This window comes from Lissotriton helveticus, chromosome 4_2 (assembly GCF_964261635.1).
Source record: "Lissotriton helveticus chromosome 4_2, aLisHel1.1, whole genome shotgun sequence".
NCBI lineage: Eukaryota > Metazoa > Chordata > Amphibia > Caudata > Salamandridae > Lissotriton > Lissotriton helveticus.
This window is the reverse complement of record NC_136064.1, coordinates 13,287,460-13,299,904: the sequence shown is the minus strand read 5'-3', so window position 1 is coordinate 13,299,904 and position 12,445 is coordinate 13,287,460. Positions and strand designations below refer to the sequence as shown.

At 47.1% G+C, this 12,445-nt stretch overlaps 1 protein-coding gene across 6 annotated transcripts in view; it reads left to right on the top strand.

Annotated features, from left to right (window-relative positions):
• LOC144752023 (uncharacterized) overlaps positions 1-12,445 on the top strand; it is a 351,397-nt gene that overhangs the window by 163,049 nt on the left and 175,903 nt on the right. For 4 of the 6 annotated variants that reach the window (XR_013593999.1, XR_013593997.1, XM_078639981.1 and 1 more), the window contains exon 2: positions 3,658-3,831. The exons of 1 other annotated variant lie outside the window; for it this stretch is intronic. The gene's annotated coding sequence lies outside the window, so the exon portion shown is untranslated. Of the gene's footprint in view, positions 1-3,657; positions 3,832-12,445 lie in introns of those variants that run through there. One more of the 6 variants, XR_013594000.1, reaches the window with a different exon arrangement.

The window sequence follows — 12,445 nt, the reverse complement described above, 5'->3', positions numbered from 1 at the left end:
AGCTTGTTATATGTACCTATAGTACCTTATGTGATCTTTCAAATGATATTTCAAGATTATACATGGTAAAAACAACAGCAAGCTCAAATCCCAACCGCTGCACACCAATATGAAAAGTTTGCCTGATATATGATGCTCACTAGTTCTAGTGATCACCTTGTATCAGTCCAAACAACCCTTATGGTGATTGGTTGTAAGTCAACCTTATAGACCAGCTATCCCAATGGTAGCATGGACAAAGCAGTCTTAGGCTAAACTCTTTTGGCATGTGAAGCCAGCTGTTTTACCACAATGTAACCCCTTGAATACCAGATGAAAGGACACCACACAGGTTGTTATGAAAATAAACAGTATAATTATTAATAACAAACACCTCTGAACTCTTTATGAGGTCAGAGGGCTAAGCACATGACAATCTCTTAGGAAAAATACGATAAGTTGCACAAAATTACAATGGTGCCCTAGGGGCACGACAAACCATATACTAAGTAAATGGAATGTGAGAGCCGATAGAAGAAATGGAGCTGTCCAGAGGCAGCAGGACCGCTGGGACTACGCTATCCTAACCTTAGGTAAGTAATAGGAGGCCCACAGGACGCGGGTGCAAAGTGTGAACTCGCACGCAGGATGCGTAACAACGTCTATGGACAGTACACTTAAAAAAAAAGGTGAGTAAGGACAATCCTGACTAGTTAGGACTAAAACGACTGTGAATCTGGACACTAGGAGAGTCAAGCTACCCTTGAGCACCGAAATGCTCTTGTTACCTCACCCACGGGCTGCGGGTGCATAGGTGCGAAGTCGTGTCGGGTTTCTGCGTTGAAGTCAATGGAGCCTGAAAGAAAAGATGCTGCAGGCGACCAGGAGGAAGATGTCCGGTGTGATCCAAGGGTGGATCAGAGATGCTGAAAACCTGAAAGCAGAGGGGACAATGTTCAGTCACTAGCCAGTGACTGGAGTGGAACCAGGAAGGAACCTGATGTCGTTGTCGCGATCAAGTGAAGAGTGGACGCTTGACTCTGCAGCCACGTGGACCAGGAGGTGTCTTGGACGACCAGGATGGAGGCACGAGCTGTCCCACGCAGGCTCTCGCTGTCGGCGGTGTTGGTTCCAGGTTCGGCGTCAACAGGCCTTGGCAAAGGCAACCCACGCGGTTAGTGGAAAAGGCGCCTGGTGCGGACTAGGAGAGTCCGGGATGCCCCTCTTTTGGAAGGGAGCAAGGGCCAGTCTGGAGCAATCAGACCAGCAGTGAAGATTTCAAGGTTTCGTCGCCTAGGAGGCCACTAGCCAGCCGGCAAGTGACCAGACAACGCGTCGAGCAGCAAACAAGCAGAAGGGCCCCACGCAGATCTCGTGGATGCTGGAGGGCTGATCTTCGGTGCAGGGGCTGCTCGGGGCTGGGGCTTCTCAATCCCCAAAGCACTTGGTCGAGTTTACCTCGGGAGTCGTGCTGGAAGCGAAGTGCAGTTTCTTCCAAGATGGCCGGTCCCACGTGACTCGTCGCACCCATGGATCTCAGCTGTGCTGCAGATGTGAGTTGAGGTCGGAGAGGTCTGGGAATCCGGGTCTCGTCGGGCTCTGAATTCTGGATCCTGGAAGGAAGACGACAAAGGGAAGCCGCCGGACGCTTGATGGTGCCTGCAGTTGCAGGGTGGACACTCCTTGCCCACAAGGGAGATTCTTCAGTCTTCTGTGGAGCAGAACGTTGAAGTCCAGAGTTTCTTCTTGTAGAGTAGTTCAGGATTAATCTAACCTGGAATGGGACCAGCTCCTACCTTGATTCTCCTAAAGGGGGCTGCACTACTGACTAGCTCCCTCCCCTGGGTGGGACCAGGAAGGGGGGTGGTTACACCCCCTATCCTTTGTCCGGCTTCCTGCCAGAACAGGGGCAGGGGTGCCCCAGCAACTGGTTTGAGCCGGTGTATGCACAGGGCACCTTGTGTGCCCCAGGCATGTCTCATTCCTTTCAGGCCGGTCCTACCCAATACACAAAATCCTGTCTGGGGTGGTGCTAGCACCTCCCAAGGCAGGAAACCCTTTGTCCAAGCCTCCCTCGCTGGAAGGACTCCCAGCAGCAGGAGGTCAGACTTGTGTCTGGGGTGGCAGCATCCATTTTGTGATGCTGAGGCTCGAGTTAACTTTAACCGGGGTTCACAGTTACATACATGTCGTGTCCCTCTAAAAGGGTGGAATGCTACCCCCGTCGCCAGAATTGGCGAGGGGGTAGTATTCCAATTCGTATGACACCTTACTCGACATGTTTTGATAATGTTATACCAGAGTTAGCATTTAACCGCGAGGTTGATAATGCACTTAAGAGTATATGGTATAGCGTTATCATGGAACAGCTATTAGGACTTGGTTCCGCAAGCTGCAGACGGGCTCAGCTCATGCCAGAGCACCATCTCACATAATTCCAAGCACTCTGCCTTCAGGATTGATAAGGCCTGCCATAGGAGTGACTGATAGGAATATAGGTGTCCATTTTGGGGTTAGATATAGGTATACTATATCTATAGCAAAGGGCGATTACACCACCTTGCCCCAGCTGTCGTGCAGCCAGTTGTGTCAGTTTTAGATGGCCAGCCAGGGGTGGCATAATACATGCTTCAGCTCCTGGTAGGCCCTGGGTACACCTATGCCCTGGATACCTAAGGTACACTGTACAGGGACTGATAAGGTGGCCCAGTACCAATTGGTAAATGCACCTAAAGTACATGGTTGTCAATTTAGAGAGAGAACAGCTAGGCTGTGGGTCTGATTAGCAGCCCCACAGCCAGGGAAAGTCGTAAACCAGTGAAGCAAAAAGCAAAAATCTGGGGTGACCATAGGATTGCAGACCCCACTCTCCTACATTCACCGTATGCCTTTCCACGGCAGAGAATCCGCCGCGGAAAGGCATCTGTTTTTCGCCATCTAATATGGCTGGCGGTGTCTGATAGACACCGCCCGCCATGTTAGAGCTTTTCCGCCGCGGTCGGAAGGCGCCCGCAGCGGAAAAGAAGCGGACAGATTTTGAGACCCACCGCCATCCTAATATGGCGGTGGGTCTTTTGTGCCTCCCCAGCGGTTTTCCCGCATCCTCCGGGCCGGCGGTGGCTTCCGCCGGCCCGGAGGATGCGGGAAAACCGCGATCCTCATTGGCCCCCTGGTTTGTATTTGTTGTCGACGTACTCACTATAGAAATCAAACTAGGAATGTTGATTTATATTTAAAAAGTAAATTGATTAGTGGCATCAATTTGGTGTTTATTTGTTGGTAGAAGGTCAGTTTGAATTGGGTAGTGATCAAGTTATTTGTAAATACTTTTGCAACTAATTATCTAGAGCAGTATATAACAGCTTAGAGTTGGTACCTATTGCTCAGGAACTGGCCGATTTAGAATACATACAAGTCTACATTGAATTGAAGACAGCTGGAGAACTCTGTTCCATGGATCCTGCAATTATGTGCAGGTATTTTAACTATAGGTTTCAAGCTATGATGTAATTTATATGCAATAAAAACATTCCACCTCTTGGAGAGGTAGCAGATTTCTTTTGGCGACATGAGTACCAAGCCAGAGGTGCTCCTCATATACACATGCTATTATGATTAAAAAATGCACCGAAATTTGGAACAGATAATGATTTAACAGTTTTGTCTTTCATCGAACAGTACGTTACACGTGCCATTCCAAGAGATGGTTGAGTAAAGAGCCTGAGACAACAAGTTGTACGCTTTCAAAGTCATCATTGTGAGAAATACTGCAGACGAAAATACAAATGTAAAGGGAAAAGTTATACAAAATGTCGTTTTGGATTTCCACGTCCTATAATTTCTAAAGGAAAGGTAAATCTTTTTTTCTCACCAGTAAGACATACAATAACTCTGAAATCTCCCAAGAATTCATACAACTTAAAAAGAACAGAAGCTTCAAAGTACATGAATGACTGCAATCCATTTATTTTGAAAATGTGGCATGCAAATATGGATATTCAGTATGTTGCAGATTATTTAATTGCTGTTGCTCGCTAAGTCATACATTACCAAATCAAAAAAGACAGAGATAAAAAAAATGTGGGAAGAAACTCCGGCAGCGAAGAGTCTTAGCAAGAAATTGTACAGCTTCATTTTGAAAATTCTTTCCCATACAGAGATTAGATCCTACGAATGTTCGGATCGCTTGAGCTCAGCCAGTTTATAATCAAAGTGGATAAGTTACTTACCTGTAATCCTAGTTCTTTTCCACGGGTATCCTCATCAAAGTCATAAGCACTGAATATTCCCGCCCATGTGTGGGACCCCGGAAACAATATAAAAATATATATGTAAAAAACACATATATCTCGCTCCAAATATATGTAAATACATATATCATTTTTCTCACACCAATGCAGCTCTAAAACCAAGGCTAGACAATGTAAACACTTGTATATGTACAGCAATTAGAAAGGAAACAAAAACACATTAGTTCAAATAGTCCTTGAACGCTGTGTTTAAATGAGTAAAAGCACTCATAAATCTTGAAAATTGCTCATAAAAGACATTGTCAATAGGCTGCATTGAAAAGTGAATAACACAGAAACTAAAAGCATTTTCAGTTAAAACTGGCACCGTGCCTTTAAGGCAGCCATGGCCCCAGGCTTCCCATCATGCCTCAGGGGTGACAGTTAGGTCAGTTGTTCCTTGCATAACCCTGAAGTCAGGGCTGAACCACAAGTCAGAGACGTACATGTCTCAATTACCTGGGGAGGCGGGTGGGTGTGCTTATGACTTTGATGAGGATACCCCTGGAAGAGAACTAGGATTACAGGTAAGTAACTTATCCTTCTCTTCCAGGGGATCCTCATCAATAGTCATAAGCACTGAATAGAATAGCAAGCCCATCAACCACCTGCAGGCGAATGAGAAGTACATGACCCAACTTAAAAAGACCAATCATACCAGCCCAAATTAGCTGTTAAACAGATTCCGCAAGGAGGCCTGGCCTACCTGGGTATCTGCTCTCGTTTCAGAATCAAGACAGTAATGTCTGGTAAATGTATGGACGAACCTCCAGGTCCCACCTTACAGATCTCAGACATGGGTACATTATTGAGGAAAGCCGCAGTCGCAGCTTTCCCTCTGGTGGAATGCGCTTTGGTAGAAAACTCCAGGGGCTTCTGCGCTAGCTGGTAAGCAAGCTTAATACATGAAACGATCCATCTAGAAATACAACGTTTCGAGTCAGAATGACCTGTTCTGATCGATCCACAGTTAACAAAGAGATGATCAGAGTGACGAATACCCTTAGACCTATCTAGATAGAATTTTAAAACTCTTTTCAGGTCTATAGAATGCAGAGCCCTCTCAGCTGGAGTAGAGGGATTGGGAAAGAAAGTGGGCAGAGAAATGGTCTGATTTACATGAAAATCTGACACCACTTTAGGAAGAAAAGATGGATGCGTCCTTCGCACCACTCTATTCAAATGTAACACTGTATAGGGTTTAGTGGAACAGAGAGCTTGAACTTCGCTCACCCTACGAGCGGACGTGATTGCCACAAAAAAAGCTGCTTTCCAGGAAAGATGTTGTAAAGTAGCTTTATGAAAGGGTTCAAAAGGTGGACCCATTAGCTTTGATAGCACCAGGTTCAACTCCCAGGGCGGAGGAGGACGCACTGGAGAGTACACTTTTTTCAACCCTGGCAGGAAGTCCTTGACCGATGGTAACTGGAAAAAAGAGGTTTGAGAAGGTGACCTCCTATAAGCTGTTATAGCAGCTAGGTGCACCTTGTTAAAATTAAACTTTAAACCTGCTTTAGCCAGATATAACAAATAAGGAAGAACTGCTTCTTCCTAACATTGAACTGGATTATGATAATTCTGTATACACCACATACAAAATCGCTTACACTTGCATGCATAAGAATGTCTTGTGGAGGGCCGCCTTGCCTCTTTTAGGATGAACATGCAGTCCTCTGGCAGCCCTAGATGCCCGTACTGTATAACCTCAGGAGCCATGCTGCGAAGCTCTGTGACGGAAGGTTGGGTGAATCCTCCCATCCATCTTGGACAACAGGTCCGGCCTGCATGGTAGCCTCTTGTGAGGAGTCACTGACAGGTGAAGCAGGTCCATGTACCACTATTGCCTCGGCTAGTCCGGGGCGATGAGGATCATCGTTGTGCACGAGTGTGTGTACACTTGCTCACCACCTTCGGGTTCAACAGAAGGGGTGGAAAAGCGTACACAAATTCCCCATACCAGTCGATCAAAAGAGCATTCCCTCACGTTCCTGGCCGGTAGAACCTGGAGGCGAAGTCTTGGCATTTTGTGTTTTGGTCGTCCGCGAACAGGTCTATGGTGGGACGACCCCAGGATTGAAAACTTTCTTCTACCACTGCGTCGTGTAGGACCCAATCCTCCCTGTTGTCGAAATGACGGCTTAGAGCGTCCGCCCTCACATTCTGCTCTCCTGGAAGGTGGACTGCTGTGATGGACAACTTGCGAGCCAGAAGCCAATGCCAGATCCGTTGTGCTTCCAGCGACAGAGTTTGTGAGCGTGTTCCCCCCTGCTTGTTCAAGTAGTATATTGTGGTGGTGTTGTCCGTCTGTACTAGAACTGATGCTTCGTGAATCGAGGAAAGGAACGCCTTGACAGCTAGGTGGACTGCTCTCAGCTCCAGCATGTTGATGTGGTAGGTACTTTCCTTGTGCGACCACAGAACTTGCACCTGTAGTTGACCCATGTGCGCTCCCCAACCTAGAAGGGAAACATCCGTGATCAGTGTCTGCACAGGGGGAGGTTGATGGAACAGAACTCCTACCTGCATATTTTGTCTTTTGGTCCTCCATGGAATGGAAGCTCGAGCTGCGTCAGAGAGAGTGATGTGATCGTCCCAGCGAGCAGATTGTTGGTCCCACTTGTCCTCCAGATCCTGCTGAAGAGGACGCATTCAAAGTCTGGCATTCGGCAACAGGAAGATGCATGATGCCATCGACCCTAGCAGGGAGGAAATCCGGCACACTTTCTGAGTCTTGTTGCGAAGTACCAGCTGACATTTCTGGGTTATCGAAAACTGCCTTTCCTCTGAGAGGAACACTTTTCCTACTTCGTAGTCTAGTAGAGCTCCTAGGAAGTGAATCTTTTGGGTGGGTTGAGAGACTGATTTTCCGAAGTTGACATGTAGCCCTAGTCGCTGGCAGAGCTCTATGCAAGTCTAGAACTGACTTCTTACGCTGTCTGGGGAAGGACCTTTCAACAGCCAATCGTCCAGGTATGGGTATACGAAGACCCCTCTGCGGCATAGAGCGGCTGCTACCACTGCAACAGACTTCGTGAACACCCCGGGAGGCGACTTCAACCCAAACGGTAGTACTTTGAACTGATAGTGGGAGGTCCCCACCTGGAACCTAAGAAATCTTCTGTGACTGGGGTGTACTGGAACATGAAAGTAGGCATCTTGGAGGTCCAGCGAGTACATCCAATCTCCCCTTCTGAGATGTGGATATATTTGGTGAAGCGCCAACATGCGAAATTTTTCCTTTTTGACGCGCCGATTGAGAGTTCGCAAGTCCAGAATGGGTCTGAATTCTTTTGTCCCTTTTTTCTGACCAGAAAATATCGGGAGTACACTCCTTTTCCTCTTTGAGACACTGGCACTCTCTCGATGGCTGACTTCTCGAGAATAGTGGCCACTTCTTTTTGCAGATGGTGTAACTGATAATTCGATGTTGCCATCGGAGGAACAGGTGGAGGCTGATGACTGAAAGTGTAGATAACACCCATCTGTCGTTTGTGATGTTTCGCCACTCTTCCAAATAACACGCAAGGCTTCCCCCCACTGGACTAGTCCACGGCGCTGGGGGAAGGAAAGACTCATTGCTTTGACTGGGCTTTGCCGGTATTATTGCCCTGGCATTGATTTCCTCCTCCTCTGGAATTACGCTTTCCTCTATACTGGGACTTTTGCTGACCCTGCTGGTCTTGACTCTTCTGCCAGTTGGGGGTTTGAACCCGCTGTTTTGAAGAGCCCTTGTTGTAGGAGCGGTATATCTTTTTAAATTCTTTTTTCTTTTCGAACCCTACTGCCTTGAGAGTGTCCAGCTCTGCTTTCATGCGCCGCATCTCTTCGTCCGTGCTCGCTCCAAACAGTAAAGTCCCTGAAAAGGGCAAGTTCAGAATGCGCGCTTGGGCTTCTGGTTTTAAAGCCGTTAGGCGCAACCAGGATGATCTCCTTGCCGATATTCCATGGGCATATCCATGCGCCGCCAGGGTAGCCCCGTCCACTGCGGCACTTATAATTGGGTTGGAGACTTGACTGCCTTCCAGAAGGATCTCCTCAAAGTCCTTACGGTCTTCTTGAGGGAGTTTGTCAACAAAATGCTGTAGAGAATCCCCCAGGGACCTATCGTAACGCCCCAAAAGGGCCTCTGCGTCGGAAACCTTAAGAAAAGACGCTGAAGTATTACAGACTCGTCTCCCCCACAAATCTTGCGTCTTGCTGTCCTTGTGCGGAGGTACAGTGGCAGAAGAGGAAACTGCACTGGACTTCGCTGCTGCGATGATTACTGAGTCTGGGGGCGGATCAGCTCTTAGAAACAGAGGGTCCTCCTCTGGAGATCTGTATTTCTTCAGGATCCTTGCCGGAGCCGCTTTGACCGTTGCTGGAGTGAGGAATACCTCCATCACCGGATCTATAATACCAGGCACTAACGGCAAAAAGGGTTTAGGTGCCGACCTGTGATGCAGCGTTTAAAAAATCACTGAGGTCTTGACCTGCGGAGTTGTTAAGGGAACTCCCAGTTTTAGAGCCCCTCTACCCAGTATGTCCTGAAAGGTGAAGATATCATCGATCGGAGATACCCTTGATGGCGGGGAATCCGTCAGAGTGGGAGAGTAGTCTCTATGGGAGCGTGTCGGAGAAGAAGAGGTAGTAGGTGATCTTTGTTCTGTCCTCCTGCTCCTAGATCTTGATCTATGCCTGGAGGATCGAACCCTGGAGCGTGATCTTTCCCTACAGCGAACCGGGGAGCGTGACCTTCCTTTGGACCTCACCGGAGAGCGAGACCGTTCTCTAGGCCTAGAGATCGGCTGCTGCAATCGAGACGCTGTCTCCTTGTCTGTAGCCCAGTGGTGTAGCGGTGCATACCATCGCGGAGACAGTCTGACGGCAGGAGTCTGCTGTGCGGCGTCCCTCACTGGAGAGCGTGCAGGAGTTACATCCTTTCGCCCATGTGGAGTAGGTGAAGGAGAATGCCTTTATCCTTCGCCGCCCGACGTATAAATGATCACATCAGGGCCGGAAGATAAACCTGATGAGGAAGACAGGCTCACAGGAGAAGCCGTGCAACTGTGATAACCACGATGCTCTGGAGTTCTCTTCCTCTTGGCAGCGTGACTGATGCTCACTGGAGAGCCCTGGTCACCTTCCGCAGCTGAAGCTGTTCTTGAGGACCTCTGAGATGTAGGCTGCCTCGACGTCGAGCGTCGATGATGGGACGCCGACGGAGGATGCCTCGACGTCGAACGCCGATGACTAGGCGTTGACGGAAGCTTCGACGCCGAAGACTGGACCTGAGGCTTCAACGGCGGAGGTTTCGATGTCGAGCTGCCATGCTCCAACGACAACCTCTCTCTCTCGACGCTGCACATCTCCCGGTTGACGGCAGCAGAGTTACTTTGACTCTCTACGCTGAAGTCTTCACCGTCGAGGGGAGTTGACTCGTCGTCGTCGTCGGTGGAACCTTCGGCGCCGATCCCGACGCCGATGGAGAGCAAATCGGGACATCTCTCGACGTCGACCGCGCCCTCCGCTTTTTCTGTCTCTTAGAGACCTACCTCTCTCAGAAAGTCCATACATCCTGATTTTTTTCTCTGTCCTTGAGAGTTCTACTTGACAAGGACTTGCAGTGATCACAGCTTTCTGCAGAATGAGAGTCAGGAAGACAGAGGATACACACAGGATGTGTATCAGTCTTAGCTTTCTTCTTCCCACAGGAAGGGCAGGGATCAAAAAGCGAAGGCATTTTGACAAAAAATTAACCTTTTTTAGCCCAAAAAAGGTAGCACTAGCTCTCTAAGGCTAAAAGCCGTCATATGAATACAAAAATTGAAGGAAAACATCAAATATTTTTGACAGAAAGTAAAAAAAAGGTGGGAGCTGTTTAACCTGGGTCCTGACTGAAAGAGCCGGAAAGAACACCTGACCTAACTGTCACCCCTGAGGCATGATGGGAAGCCTGGAGTCATGGCTGCCTTAAAGGCACGGTGCCAGTTTTAACTGAAAATTGTTTCAGTTTCTGTGTTATTTACTTTTCAATGCAGCCTATGGCTGACAATGTCTTTTATGAGCAATTTTCAAGATTTATGAGTGCTTTTACTCATTAAAACACAAAGTTCAAGGACTATTTGAGCTAATTCGTTTTTTGTTTCCTTTCTAATTGCTGTACATATACAAGTGTTTACATTGTCTAGCCTTGGTTTTAGAGCTGCATTGGTGTGAGAAAAATTATATATGTATTTACATACATTTGGAGCGAGATATGTGTTTTTTACATATATATTTTTACATTGTTTCCGGGGTCCCGCACATGGGCGGGAATATTCAGTGCTTATGACTATTGATGAGGATCCCCTGAAAGAGAAAAAGAGGAATCGTTTGGGTAAGTCTTGCCTCCACATGAAATAGAGTATTGAAATCTTTACAAGAAATTGAATACTTAGCACAGCATGAACTAGAAAGTACTGCTATTGTCAAGACTGATATGTTGGATACTTACTATACCAACAGAAGTCCATATCTTGAAAACTTGTGCCTGTATGAAATACTTCAATATTACAGGTTTAAAAAGAACGTTACAAAAAATATAAAAGAAAAATATGCAGTAATTGGATGTGACTTGTTTAGTCAAACATGCCAAAGGTAATCTTATTAACCTCAGGAAACTCAGTTGCGAAAATCCAGGTAAGAGAGAATTTTACTATTTAACACTTATGCAATTGTTCAAGCCTTGGGGTAATGAAACAACATTTCTCCTTATTCCCGCCCATGCGTGTGTGTGTGTGTAAATATGTGTATATATATATATATATATATATATATATATATATATATATATATATATATATACAAATTCTTTCATTTTTTATACAATCAATTATACAATCAATGCAGCCTTTCATACACCACAGTAATGCTGTAAAATGTTTCTTTGCACACATACACAAATAAAGCAGGAAAACCATGGACATTTAGACTGCTTTAATGCACATTAGCAACCATAAACCTGCAAAGAGAAAACAAGGCATTGTCAGCTCTAAAGGTTGCATTGTAATTCCAGTAGAATAGAAAACCTGAACAGCCAACCCATAGAAACACAAATAAGCTGGCAGCCATGACCCCTAGCTTTCCATCATGCCTCAGGGGTGGCATTTAGGTCAGTTGTTCTTTCTGGCTCCTTCAATTAGGACCCTGGTTAACAAGCTCTCTAATTTTTTACTTTTTGTCAGAAATTATCTCCTGTTTTTTCAACAAAACCTTATTACTTCGAAATTTTTTGCCTGTTGGGGTACTTTTTTTCTATTGTCAAAAGAGCTTAGCGATTTTTCTCTCCCAGAAATGCCCTCTCTGTATGAAGGCTAAATAAGACTCTCATCCAGTCTGTATAATTTGCCTTACTGCTTCTCATGTTCCCTAGACTTGCCAACATTGTCAGTCCTTATCCAAGCGTACTCTGAAGGACAGAGAGAGGACGGACTGGCTGAGAAAGGTAAATCTTCATCTAGAGGCAGATCTCCGGTGAGGCAGAGGAAGAAAAATGCCAGATCTTCCTCCGGGTGCAAGATTCCGATCTGCTCTCTTATCAGTGTCTTGCTCGGTGGACGCCTCCACCGGCGAAGGAAACGTCTACAAAGAGACCATCGACGGTGGGCTCAACATCGGTCATCGTCAAAGAAGAAAGGTGCGTCACCGTCTAACCTTCCGCCGGCGACGATCCGGCGACGATCTGTGTCGAGGGGTCGATCTCCATTGGTGCGGGACCGCCCAACGTCGAGATATCTTTCCCCGCCGTCGTCAACCCGGCGACAATCGGAGTCGATCTCCGTTGGTGCGGGACTGCCCAACGACGAGACATTGTTTTCCACCGTCGTCAACCCGGCGACGATCGGTGTCGAGGAGTCGATCTCCGTTGGTGTGAGACCGCCCAAGGTCTAGACATAATTCTCCATCGTCGGCGTTAGACGATGAGAAAAACTCCTCCGTTGCCATCAACAAGGTGGCGGTAAACGTCGAGGACCAGATCTATGTCCATGGCGAAAAAGGATTCGGGAACTCCGTTTAAGTACTTTAGACGAAGCTCCACGGCGAGGCAGCAATCCCCTGCGACGTCGAGAAGACCTCCGGCGTTGACAAACTTCTCCGTTTCAAAGTTGACAGCGAGATCAGTGAGGTCGAAGGGTTCGATGTTGAGAATGATTTCT